This window comes from Gopherus evgoodei, chromosome 14, assembly GCF_007399415.2.
Source record: "Gopherus evgoodei ecotype Sinaloan lineage chromosome 14, rGopEvg1_v1.p, whole genome shotgun sequence".
Taxonomy (NCBI): domain Eukaryota; kingdom Metazoa; phylum Chordata; order Testudines; family Testudinidae; genus Gopherus; species Gopherus evgoodei.
The window spans coordinates 29,779,135-29,793,690 of NC_044335.1; the positions used below are offsets into that span (position 1 = coordinate 29,779,135).

Sequence of the window (14,556 nt, forward strand, 5' to 3'; positions counted from 1 at the left end):
TTTACATTTACTAATCATTCATCTCTGTATCTTTTCAGAACGTGGGAGCAGATTCTCCGCTGGTGTAAATCAGTGCAGCTCCACTGAAGTCAATGGATCAGATCCCCAGCTGGCATAAAACAGTGTACCACAGCAGTCAAAGGAATAATGCCGATTCACAGCAAAAGAAGACCAGGGCTTTTGTCTTAAATCCACTCTCTCCCCATCCCTGCTGATCAACAGTCATGTCCTGGAGTTGCAAACTATTGATTGAAGCCTGTATGCCCATTCTCAGCCATATTTGAATCAGGCCTCTACTCCACAGTTTGCCTAATAGGTTGTCCTTACTCTTGCATCCATACTAATGTTCTCAGTCTATTTTCCATCTCTGATCTTATTGGGCCAAAATCACCACTGTTTTATGAGACTGCAATTCCAGTCAAGTCAAAGAAAATGCACTCATTCACACCGGTGGTGAATTTGTCACACTGTTTCTAGGAACGTCTAAACATTCTTCCTTTCCCAATTTTCCTCTTACATATACTGGTTTTACACTGGTGCAACTTCATGAACTACATGGGAGCTATTCTTGATTTACACAGCTGTGTTACGAGAAGCAAGTTCCCATTTTTCTCTAAAGACCCTACCTACTGGAGCTTACTCTGAGAGTGAGAGTCTTTTACCTCTCTGCCATTAAGAAGACTTTTGTTTTTCAGTTTTGTTGGCTCTTCCCGAGTCACCTCTTCCCAAAGTTTTACCTGATATTTGGGGGTCTCCACAAACCATAGATTCTCTTGACACTTGACACACTTAATCACTGTGAAGACTCCAGTTATTGTTTCCTGATGGTTCTTCAAGAATAAACAATCTGAAGAATTGTGCCCTCGTGTCAAGAGCAATTACATTTCTTTAATTTTAAACATCCTCATATCATTTGATTCTACCACCCAACCCAGTGGAATTACACAAGATCTACAGTTTGGAGTTAATTCACAAGATTCATAGAAATTATGCACTGTTTGGTATGTTTTCCTTCCTGCAGATTTGGTAATCTTTGTCCATCCCTCTGTCATGTTGCAAAGAACTCTGAACTTCTTATGTGGATAGTAGGTAAACTACTTTTCTAATGGTTTGAGACCAGTGTTCAACTGCTTCAGCACATGAACCCAGCATCTCCAATCCCAGAATGCATCTTCATACCAGGTCATTCTTCATTCTTCGGAGGAAGATTTGCTTCAATTCTGGCTTTATCTCTTGAACTCGCTTCATTCTATTTAGTCCCCCGAGACATTGTTGATGCACAACTTTATTATACTAACAGCCCACACCTCCCACAGAATTCACTGATAAGCATATACAACCTTGTTTTTGGCTCTGTCATATGGTACTCATGCTACTTAGATTTGGGTCAAAAAATTCAAATTAGAGATTTTTGGCAAGTTCTTGGGGGGAAAAACCTATTCTTTTGAGCAAGGGAGTTTCTTGGGTGTGTGTATATATATATATATATATATATATATATATATATATATATATATATATATATATACATACACACACATATATACATATATATACATACATATATACATATACACACACACACACACACACACATACTGCTGTGGTCTTGGTCAGATCTCAAATTTGAGGCCATTAACAGTTTGTAGATGTTATTTACTTTCAGGTCCCCAGAGTTTCACTCTTCCCGTTGTAGTTGTTCCTGATCCAGCTGGTGTCACGTGGGAATCTAGGTTGACTGGTGAAATGTATGTGTCCACCTGTCCACAGATGAAATTCAGCCACAGGATATTGCTCTTCACCGCCTTCTGTCCTACAAGGCACACTCTGTAACATCTGACTTCTTCTCAGATACCTACAATTGTATTTGATGCTATTTTTCCTCAGAGTAACTGCAGTAGAAACAGAGACTATTCCTTTTGGCTCCAGGAGCTGTTCAGTTACATTATCTTTTCATCCTGTGAGACATTTTGGCTGTTCTTTCAAACACAACCCTATTGTTAACAATGCAGGAGTTCTTTGAGACCTAGGGGTTGAAGATGATGTTTATTCTACTGTAATACCAAGGTAATTTTTTCCCCATCTAAACAATATAGCCAATCTTACACCCAGATATGGATGCTTCTACTTCCAAAACCTTCATTACTTTCAGGCTAACCTATTGTAATTCCTCCCTGGCTGTACCCTCAAACACATTTAATTAGCAGATAGAAGCTCATACAAAATTCAGGAACTTGGATCTTCATTTGTTTTTGCATACAACCCAATATTACTCCTGTTTGGAAGGATCTACATTAGCTGCTTACTCCACTAACCTCAATATAATAACATTATATTGCTCATTTTTAAAATACAGTATATAATATTGTTGCTGCATAACCTGTTGAGGAGGGCATTTCTTATATACTGGTGGGTTCCCTGTAGTCTGCTGATAAAGCTCCTCTGTTTTTGATCCTCCAACACAGCATATAAAATTATACAGTAGTATTTGAAAAATAGCACATGAACAGTGAACAGCGTACACCTTTAATGCACACACACAAGTGGGCAGAGGTAAGGCTCCCTGTTCAACCTTTACTTTTGCATTTGTTGACTTCTGCTTGATACTGTATTTATTAACCATGTAACTAACTTTGTGTTAACATTTTATTAGTCATGGAATTCTAAATGTATTCCCCCCCACCCAATCTAAAGGAAATTAAATTTTCACTCTTTCATTTGGGAACTTTGCATATTAGTTCTTTTTATTATAACAATAATGGTTGACAATTTTATTGTCATGACTTTTATTTGTAAGATGCATTATAGCCAAATTGTTCACCATGAACCTCATAAATACAAAACTTGTGAAGGGTAAAAGCAAAGGAGAACAGGTCGCTCATCTCATTCATGCATTTCAATGAAGCAAGACAGTCTAGCCAAGGAAGCTCATAGAATATTGGCTTACATTTAGAATCACTAAGAAATCAACAAGCCAGTAGGACAAAACGCCTATTCTTCAAAGCCTACTATGATAACTTCAATGGATTATTTTTTTTTTTTTTTACCAATCTGGTTGATGTTCCTCTGACACGTCTTCCTTAAGTAGCCAAGATCAATGGATTACAAAGAGTATGAAAGACTGCCTCTTCCTCTGGAAGTTTAAACAAACTCAGGTCCCTGAGACTCATTAAATGTCACGGGAGGCTGAAAATTCACCAGGAGCCTTGAATGGAAATCATGCCAAGAAGCATGGATCATTTTGCTTTTCCCGCATTTATCTACTGTTCACTCTTCAATATAGCAAGATTCAAAATAAGGGTCACCTCTGGCTGTCACCCATACATGGAGAGAGTCTCTTGGTTTCTTACGAGAATGCTGTCAAATGAGCAGTGTCATCTATAGATAGCCTAACACTGAAAGAGCTGGAGGAAACCCCTGCTCTGAGTCAGCACTGAAGTCTTGGCAAGGATACCGAATTCACCTTACTTGTACCTAATAATATCTACGAATCAGCAGTAAATGGACTGTTGGTACTTATTAGGTGCAGTGAAGTTGTAGCTGTGTCAGTCATGGTCCAAGAAAAGATATTACCTCACTCACCTTGTCTCTCTGGTATTTATTGGGGACACACGTGTCCTGGCACGCATATAAGGATTTGAATTTGTATGTGTGTGTCTGGCCCTGAAATTTAATCATGTTTGGAAACAGAGGGATATTTAAAATAGCCCAAGTATCTATGACAATAAGGAAGGAGAGTAAGAGTGCAGCACTGGAGCTTTAGCCAGAGGAGTTGGGAAGTCTCTACTGCTGTAGGTGACCTGGACTGGCATAGCCATTCCCATCTCATTGTCTAGCTGAGACATTGCTGTGTATATTTGGCTGCTCAGCAGACCTGCTCCCACATGGAATAAAACCCATATATTGATTGTATTTCTTCTTTTATTGTTAAATGTATCATCCTTTCCCCTTCCTTCTAATGAGCGTAGGAATACATCACCCAAAAGCAATCCATGGTCAAATATTTCACTGACAGTTTCTCTCTTTCTGTGACAATGAAGTATCCCGAACCCTAGCCCACTGGACTAAACATTGCTACAGCTCTGCTCCTCCTTCAGCACATGTTGGCTCAGAATTTCTTCCCCTCCCCTTCCCAGAAGCTGCCCATGTAGTAATGCTCACAGCATCCAAGGCTGATGTCATGCTAACAGGAGTGAAAGCCAATGCCCTCTCCCCTTCTACACTCTACTCCATCATTACCCTCTAGTCCAGGGGTTGGCAACCATTCAGAAGTGCTGTGCCTAGTCTTCATTTAGTCACTTTAATTTAAGGTTTCACGGGCTAGTAACACATTTTAATGTTTTTAGAAGGTCTCTTTCTATAAGTCTATAATATATAGCTAAACTATTGTTGCATGTAAAGTAAATATGGTTTTTAAAATGTTTAAGAAGCTTCATTTAAAATTAAATTAAAATGCAGAGCCCCCTGGACCGGTGGCCAGACCCAGGCAGTGTGAGTGCCCTGAAAGGCCTGGTCCACACTACGCTGTTAAACCGATTTTAACAGCGTTAAATCGATTTAACGCTGTACCCGTCCACACTACAATGCACTTTAAATCAATTTAAAGGGCTCTTAAAATCGATTTCTGTACTCCTCCCCAATGAGAGAAGTAACGCTAAAATCGATATTAACATATCGATTTAGGGTTAGTGTGGCCGCAAATCGAAGTTATTGGCCAGATAGTTATAGTGATAGCTACCCACAGTCCAACACTCCGGAAATTGATGCTAGCCTCGGACCCTGGACGCACACCGCTGAATTAATGTGCCTAGTGTGGACGCGTGCAATCGACTTTATAATATCCGTTTAATAAAACCGGTTTAAGTTAATTCGAAATTATCCTGTAGTGTAGACGTACCCAGTATCAGCTCGCATGCATGATGTATCTACCCCTGCTCTAGTCTCTGCATACATCACTCTCTCCTCCCACGCACTCAGAGTCGAAGTAACAGCTAAACCCTGCTCTGCTTCTGATTGCCTATTTGCAGTCGCTATACCAGTCCTATCCATGACAGGGGAGGCTGTTTAACTAACCAATCAGCCCATTTCCAATGTTCTTAGGCTAAGGAACAATGTTCACGCAAATGCTTCTCAAATGCTGGTGACTTTCAGGTTCTGAAAGGGAACAGCGATAAACACACTACCCCTGGTGCTGGCTATTCATACAGATCCCTAACTTTGTCACAGCCCATGCACCCTAGGCACTGGAAGCAACGCTAAACAACTAATCAGTGCAGGTAAGAGAGGCCAAAGAAACTGTCTGGGGGACAGTTGCCAGATGGGAAGGCCAAACAATCACACTGCAGAAGAACAGCCTTGCCAGAGGAGCGGCTGTGTAACGGCAGGTCCTTGGTAAACCGTGGCAATGGGGAACAACTCTGATCCCAAAGGGAAGCATTCTGCAGACCCAGTGACATGCTGGCTGTGGCTGGCCTGGGCAGTAGGGCAGCAAGCTACAGGTGCATAAATCTGGGCCCAGCTTCTGCTATGTACAGGAAAGTAAAGAGAAAGAGGACAAAGAGCAGGGAAGACATGGAGGAAGAAACAATGGTCTGTGGAGATGAAGGAGAGTTCTGTAAAGGGAGAGAAGGCTCAGAGTTCAACTCTTCCTCTCGTTCTCGCTTTTCTCTCTCCCTCCCCATATTAGTTTCCCCTTCTTTCTCACCCTCCATCATTTCTCATTGTAGTGAATAGAGACTCCTCCCCATTCTTCATCTGGCATGAGTCAGTCGCAGGTGCAGTTCATCAATTAAGCCCTCCTGACTGAAGCACCACTGCTCCTTTGTGCTGCCTGGATCCTTATTTGACAAGCTTCCCTTTTTTTTCTTTTTTTTTGGTGGCGGGGGGAAAGAAGGGAGGAGGGAAGACTGTGTGTGAGGGGGTAACTATATTCCTTCCTCTTCATTAGGAACACACATGTGGAATCACTCCTGGGTTTCCTCCTTTACCTTTTCTCTCCCAGTGTTACTGCCATGCTATGATGCTGGGGGAAGTTCTGAATGCATTCAGGGTCTGCATTGTTGGCTGACTCATGCTGCCGACACCATGCTGCAGTGCGGACTATTGGGGCGAGAGTTGTCGCACACACTGAAGTATTGCACTGGAACTGCCTCTCGTAGACCCTGCTAGCATGAACTAATGGGTACTTAAGTTTGCAATAGCAGGTTCTATACAGGGCAGTTACAGCACAACATGTTAGCGTGTGCTGCAACGCTCATCCTCATAGTCCGCACTGTGGGACCCTGTAAACAAGCCCTAAGTCTCTTGTGCGGAGTGGACTCACTGTATATAATCTGCCCACAGTCCAGTTTTACTTTATATATGACTCTTCTGTTGACATTCTGTTACACTTCAGTTGAGACTGGATCTTTAGGGGAAGCGAGCATAGTGCATCACTATTATCACAAAGTTTTACAGCACATTTTATAGCCTCGGGTTGCCAAAGCTATCTTCATCTAGTCTGTAATACCAGCAATATATGAGGAAGTTCCTGGTATCCTCACTAGTCTCTAATTATGCTATTATTTACTTTTACATTATTGCTTGTTTACCAAACTCAGTTTTACTGTAATGGCCAATTCTTCATAACTAGCAAAATTATTGTTAAGTTAAAATGAGTGTTCCAAATGTTATTTATTATTTGACAAAAGCTGCATAACCCTGAATGAGGACATTAAATAGCAAGAACACTGCTTTAAATTCCCATTTTAATAAGTCACCACGACAGCTGTGCCTTTATAAAACACATTACAGTGGCACTCAGACCCGTATGGCTCAGGGATATATACAAATTGCACAGTTTTTGTCATTCAATCAAATAAGAGGGACATTTTGACCCCAGAAATGAGTCAAACACAAGTTGTAATTCAACACCCAACAGAGGCCATGATGGTAATGCATCTTGACATCTGATCAAACAGCCCTGACCATTTGCACACCCCCCCCCCCCCCGCAAGATCAGAGAGATGCTGCATCTGTTATGACTAATACAGACCAAAGTTTAAAGATTATGAAAATAGATACCGTAGAGAGATGTTGATTTATATGCACACACACATATACACACCCCGATTTTATTTATATGCACGTGCGTGCATGCACACACACACACACAATCTATCTATCTATATCATATGCTTGATTCTATTCTTACACTAATGGAGACCTGGCATAGGTAACTCCACTGACTGTATTTACTCCCGATTTACACTAAGTGAGATAAAATTCTGGCCTTTATTTTATATAGAATCTTACCATCTCCAGTAGGATGCTTGAAGAGTACCTTTCCATTGATCTACATTGTAACACAGTGTATCTCACTACAAATTAGACTGTACTGCTCTGACTAACATGCATAAGGTGGGAGAAACTGCATAAGTAGGTAGGCCAAGGTCTGATTCTATTCACAGTTTTGCCACTGCTTCACTACAGGTGATCTCTGGCAAGCTACTCTCTGTGCTGTTTACTCATCTATTATACGGAGGCAATAACACCTACTTAAAGGGTACTGTGAGCTTCAGTTAACTAACATCTGTAAAGCGCTTTTAAATTTTCACTATAAGTGGAAAAGACCATTAATACCAAACAAACCAATCTTATACACATATCAAACTGCATTCCAAATTTCTTAACCTTTGCCTTCACAAGCATTCACATTGCTAGGCTAGTCTCTCCATTCATTTTTTAAGCATAGTCTCACTTCTGTCTTATTTTGCACAGTACACTGGATGGTTGGTAACCTGTACATTCCTCAGGATTTTACATTATTTAGCTACTCCTCTTCCTTTCAAAAAAAGGAAACGGACAAGGGTGAAGAATGACACCCTGCCAACTTTATCAGACACAACAGATACTTCACTCATCTCAGGGGTCAAATGTCCATCGTCGTTTGATCAGATGTCAAGTGGCATTAATACCCTGGCACCTGTTGGGGGTTGAATTGCATTTCACATTTGACTCATTTCTGGGGTCATATGTCCCTCTTGTTTGATTGAACGACAGGAATTTATTCTCATGGAGCAGTTTCTGCCACTGTAGCTAAGGGTCCGTCAGCATTTCCATTAGGCTGTAGGCCTGCATGTTCATGGGTTTAGTTCTCCACTGAGACCGCCTCTTTCTGGCATGAAAATATGACATATAATGAATAGCCTGGGAGCAAATCTTTCAAACATAAGATTCAGGGAAATAGTGGATTGGTTAGCTTTAAGATGTACATTGCTGTTGTGTATATAAAATAGCAGCTCTGGAACATGCTACTGCTCACAAGGAAAGAAGTGTACACACAGTTAGAATAGGGAATTGGGTTCTGAGCCTCACTTTACTGCTATGAGACCTCAGAAAAGTACTCAGGACACAATCCTGCAAGGTGCTGAGTCATGGGAGCTGAAGATGTGCAACCCCTTACAGGCGCTGCTTATCACAGGATCAGGCTCCTTAATCTCTCTTTGTCAGTGTCCCCATTTGTCTCAATACCCCCAACTGTATCTACCCGATGGGAAAGGAAGAGGTGAGAGGCTTAATTAATTGTTGGTAATGCACTTTGAAATTCCTGGATAGAAAGTGCTAAAAGAGAGCAAAGTTTTATCATCATCAAATTGCAGTTATAAATACTACACATGGAGGCCATTTAAATCCAAAAGGCTAAAAGCCATTACGCTCAATAGAAAAATGATCAAATCGTAAATCTAATCCCCAGTTGGTATTTTGGAACAAAAGTGCAGGAAAGCACAACACTGCATTTTAAAAATAAGCTGCAGCATGTAAGCAAAAAAGAGAGTTAGTTCTTAACTACTATAGATGTATAGGGCCAGATTCTCCACTGCATCACACTAGCCTAATCTTGGACTGGAGTACTCCATTGATTTCAATGGGTTTCACAAAGTGACCCCAGCATGAAACTGGTGTAACACTTCAAAAATCTAGCCCATATTTTAAAGCAAAGCCTTCCTGCCCAAAATTAGCTCTTATATAAAACAGATAATCCATTAACTTTAACTTAGAATTTCTCAGATGTCACTGATGAATTTGACCCGAACAATATATTCTGACCATCACTGACGTGCAGTCACCTCTGGGGTGGAACGCAGCATCTACTGTAAGAACATAAGAGCTTCCATGTGGATCACACTGTGGTCCATCTTGCCCAGCAGAATGTCTCAGACAGTGGCTCATACCAGAACTTCAGGGGGAGTGTACAGAACAGGGCAATTATGGAATGATCTACCCACCTTCCACTCCTGGCATCCAGTAGTCAGAGGTTTGGCGTCGCATCCCTGAGCATCTTGGCTAATAGCCACTGGTGGACATATCCTTCATCAACTTAACCCAGGTCTTTTTTGAACCCAGTTATACTTTTGGCCATCAGAAATTCCCATAGCAATGAGTTCCACAGGTTAGTTGTATATGTGAAAAGATATAATTTATATTAAACCTGCTGCCTAGTAACTTCATTGGGTGATCCCTGGTTCTTGTGTTTTGGGAAGGGGTAAATAACACTTCCTTATTCACTTTCTCCACACCAGTCATGATTTTATAGACATCTATCGTATCCTCCGGTAGTTGTCTCTTTTCTAAGCTGAACAGCCCTGATCTTTGTAGTCTCTCCTCATATGGAAGCCGTACCTAACAGTACACAGTGGCGCTATGTAAAAGTTCAGGACAGGAAATGAAGAAAAAGTCAGATCCATTGGTTATAATGTAATGGATGCTACAATTAGTAACGATGGTTTCTATTTATCCCCAAGGAACGTGGATTCTGAATGGTGTTCCAGTGCATGCTATAAAGCTGTACCTGTGGCGCTGACTTACCTGCCTCTCAAATGAGATTCTGGAGCTGTGCTCCTGAACGTAATGTGCTTGGCAAACACTAAATGACGTCTGGAGTGCTCGCTGTAACACAACCCTTGTGTTCTTAGTAATGAAGTCATGGTCAGGGTAATAAAACGCTCTAAGGTAAACAAGCAATCATGAGAAAATAAACAATGGCAGGGCTAACGACTAATGAGGGTGGAAGCTGGGAATACTGAATGACTGCTGCCATTACACAGCAGGTAAAGCTCCTTTTGGCAACCCTGGAATGTGCTATGAAACCTCATGGTAACACTGGGATGCTTTCAGGGCCTGGGTCAAACTTCTCTCACTCCTTCCGTCCTGCTTCTATCCCTGCTCTCTTCCCCCCGCCGCCACTCGGCAAAGGTTAGTAATGGGCTCAGGAACAGGGCAGTGAGGAGAGACTCAGTGCTTTGACTGCATGACCCACACCACTGGGCAGGCTTGGCGGCTTAACACCAGCACAGGTAGAATAATGTCCGTACCAGTAACCTGATACTTTGTCTTGTGCTCTTCACTTCTTCCTTCTTCCAGGTCCACTACTCTTCCCTGTCAGCCAGTCCCAAAGCATGGTGCTAGAAGGTGTCAGCTAACATGCCCCAGAAGTCTGGTGTAGAGGAGATACCCCATACCTTTGATATGTGTTAAGCAGCCAAATTGAAATGTTGTAAGGCAAGTAGGGCCCTGTCTAGACTAGGATTTTAAGGCATGTCACCAGATGAAGTTACCGAGCTTCATCTACCAATGCACTTTAAAGGTCAATCAAGACAAACCTTTTGCCTCCTCCCAACTTTTCTCACATTGCCTCCCCCCACCCAGCTCCAAACAGCCTTCCTCCCACTTCCCATATAGCAAATGACTCCACTCTCCTCCCAAAGCCTTGACTTCTCTTGGGAATCTTAGAATGTCAGGGTTGGAAGGGATCTCAGGAGGTCATCTAGTCCAGCCCCCTGCTCAAAACAGGACTAATTCCCAGACAGATTTTTGCCCCAGATCCCTAAATGGCCCCTCAAGGATTGAACTCACAAGCCTGGGTTTAGCAGGCCAGGGCTCAAACCACTGAGCTATCCGTCCCCCCTCACCACCACCACCACGAAGTGTGAGGTCAGTCTAACGAGACAATTCACTTAACAGCAGGATACGTTGGCCAAACTGGACAGTCTCTATGCAAAAGAATAAATGGACACAAATCTGACATCAGGAATCATAACACTCAAAAACCAGTAGGAGAACACTTCAGTCTCTCTGGTCACTCAATAACAGACCTAAAAGTGGCAGTTCTTCAACAAAAACAACTTCAAAAACAGACTCCAAAGTGAAACTTCAGAACTGGAATTAATTTGCAAACCAGAAATCATCAGATTAGGCCTGAATAAAGACTGGGAGTGGCTGGGTCATTACAAAACCTAAACCTATTTTCCCCAATACTAATTTCACCATATTGTTACTCACACACTTGTCAACTGTCTGAAATGGATCCTCTCAATACCACTTCAAAAGTTATCTTTCCTCCCTTGGTATCCTGCTGTTAAGTGAATTGTCTCGTTAGACTGACCTCACACTTGGTAGGACAACTCCCATCCTTTCATATATTTATACCTGCTCCTCTATTTTCCACTTCATGCACCTGATGAAGTGGCTTTTAGCCCATGAAAGCTTATCCCAAATAAATTTGTTAGTCTCTAAGGTGCCACAAGGACTCCTCATTGGTTTTGCTGATACAGACTAACACGGCTACCCCTCTGAAACCTGCTACCAGGGCATGTCCACTTCACAAACTGCTTGTGGGGTCTTCACATCTTGCTGTCTGTCTGAAAGGTACCTCCCCACCTCCAATGACGCCTCTCTTGGTTTTACCACTGGCCCCATTTGCCTCTTGGCTTCCTCCTTTCCCCTCTTGTCTCTCCCACTCCTTTCTCCTGTTGCCTCTTCCCATACTTGCCCTCCTCTGTTACCCCACCTATGTCCTTCCCAGCCCTCTCTAGTCCTTATGCCACAGTGCAAGGGAACCGAGCATCCCAGGAGGAACAAGCATGGTGCCATAGGGCAAGGGTGGGCTCTGCATGCAGGGGGAATGTGCTTCTCTCTAGAGGCATCAGACTGGGAGCCCAAAATCATTCTGCAGATTAATTCAGGGAAGACACTAAATATGCTCTCCTCTTTCCCATGCATGACTGGGAAAACGTCAATTTATAGGGCTACAATAAAAAAGAGCAAAGAGAAGCGGCAATAAATGGAAAGCAAATAAGAGCAAAAAGCTGTCCCAGCAGGTGTGCCAGGGAGGGCAGCTGACAGGGGTCCTGCTAGCAAAGACAGGAGCAAAGGACACCACTACCCCTGAGCTTTCTTGCAGCTCAGCTAACAAGCTGGAGGGCCCCAGAGAGAAAAATATTCTCCTCAGCAGGAAAGAAAAGGTGGAAAAGGCAGCTGAGCTATCATGCAAGTCAGGCTACGAGGCCCCAGACTGGATGGATAGAATGCCATAAAGAACACTAACAGACACATACAGCACTGCACATAGGAACTGTTCAGTACCCCTCTGCCTCCTTAACCGTGCTGCCACTGACCTCCCTTCCTGGATGGCAGCATGTCCCTTCATGCTGGTCTCTCCAAACCAAACCCCACCACACTGGCTCCGCCGATGTCCTCCCTCATATCTAGCATGTGCCTCTCCTCAGCATTGAAAGGGCTTGGGAAGATACCCCATTCTTCACAAACTGCCTCTCGTTTAGCCAGCCAGTAAGCTGAGTGGTGTTACCCTTAGGCGATCCTATGCCCAGCCACAGTTAATTCCTCCCTTCTTAATTTTTTTAAATTTATTTTGTGTTTTAAAACATGGCTTGAATTTCCATTTGAATTAACTATTTACTAGATTTAAGAGTTTAATTTTTTTTTCTAACCTTCTCTTATTTTAAATCTGCACACTTATTCCCAAGTGCATGAAAATGTGTCTTTCCTGATTAGAAAGTCATCTCCTCTGCCTAGGAGGAGGAATTTACTCATCCTCTCTTAACAGAGCTTCTTATTCTGGTTTCCCTCAAGTTACCCACATAATAAGGAAGCAAGATATTACAAGGTCTGAGAGATAAATGTTATCACTTTACAATAGGAAATACAAATGGTTCCTTTTGGCTGCAGTTCAAGTCCCAGTACAGTCCACTCTCCCACACTATATTACTGATTTCATATTCAAAGTGGCCAGGTGAGTCATGCTGCGCATTGGACTGGGAACTTCTGACCTTTCTTAATGAGCATGTAAAGTTATTGCTCCTTGAGTTTTTTCTAACACAAGGACTCCCAGCCCTTCTTATGATTCATACTCCGTTAATAGACTTTGGTCTCCATCCTGAAAGATGCTAAACACCTGCAATCCCAGTAGCTTCAGTTCAGACATTTGAGAATCACTTGTTCTTTTGATCCTGATAAGCAACAGACAATTCCCTTGCTGTTTCAGCCCCACTGTTCAAGTGTGGTGGGTGCACAGCGCTTTGCTGGGGCCCTTTTACAATTCCTGGACAAGTCAAATGAGAACAAGCACTGATTATCAAAAGGGGTATCTCCTTCCTGTCCTGCCATGCACAAACTGCACGGTACTCTCAGAAATGTGTCACCTAGCAAGAACTGACACTGGGCTCCCAGCCTGCAAGGCACTGTGTGCTCTGGCTCTGAGGTCAGTAGGACTATGTGCATGCTTAAAATTAAAACACACCTTAAATGCTTTGCTGCACTGGGGCCAGACTGCTTAGAGCCTCGTGGGATCAAGCACTTTGAGATCAGACAACACAGGAAAATTCGAGCTCGTCAGCAGCACTATCCAGTTCCCAATGAGAGAAGGGGTAACTCAAGTTCAGCTTCCCCTTTTTCTTGCCCAGGTGCTCAGGAAGTAGTTGCTTGGAAATCTGAGGTGGGAGACTGTCCTTGGGGAGGTCAGACTGCACACTCAGGGTTTAGCAGACAGGGTGAACCATAGACTGCGGGTTTTGGCCGCTTGTTAGGTTTATCTGGCATATTTATTTTATTGTGACCTTGTTCTCAAAACACAAGGCACTGCTCTTGCTATGTATTTGTTTCCACTGAATCATTTTAACACCTGATGATTGCAACAAACAAGCCTTTTCCACCCTCAGAAATGTCTTGAGCAAGAGAAGCCCCTCTCCTTTGGAGCTGGTGCAACAGAACCACTCCATGTCATCTTTGAAAGCCCATAGCAGAGTGTCTGTCTCTCTGCATGGATCTGAGAAGCTCATGTAAGCTACTTCTCAAGAAGGCAAACCATTTTTCTTCTTGTCTTCAGTTTAACATTTGTTTTACATCATTTTCGATATCTGATCTAGATGTGAACACGATTCACTAGCCTCAAAACTGATAGCCTTGACGAGGTACGTGAGAAGCCTGAACAACAGGAATATACTGTAACCTTGTCCCAGACAGCAGATAATCAGCTTCCACGGAACTAGGAAGCTGGTAATATTTTGTGCCTGGATAGAAATCCTCACACGGACTTATTACGAAATCTGTGATGCAATAACTTAACACAACTTTACCTGGCATAGTTTACAATGGATACTACTATGGGAGCTAAGCCTACAAATAGATACACTTTAACCTGGAACCCATTTTAAAGCCCTTACCTTACATTTCAGAAATTCTCATGACAGACTTGTATTTTTGTTCAACAGGTAGCAGGAT

The 14,556-nt window shown here is 42.6% G+C and overlaps 1 protein-coding gene across 4 annotated transcripts in view; it reads right to left on the reverse strand.

Annotated features, from left to right (window-relative positions):
- The window catches only part of TOX2 (TOX high mobility group box family member 2), a 272,150-nt gene that overhangs the window by 149,791 nt on the left and 107,803 nt on the right, over positions 1-14,556 (reverse strand). The gene's annotated exons all lie outside the window — the stretch shown is intronic.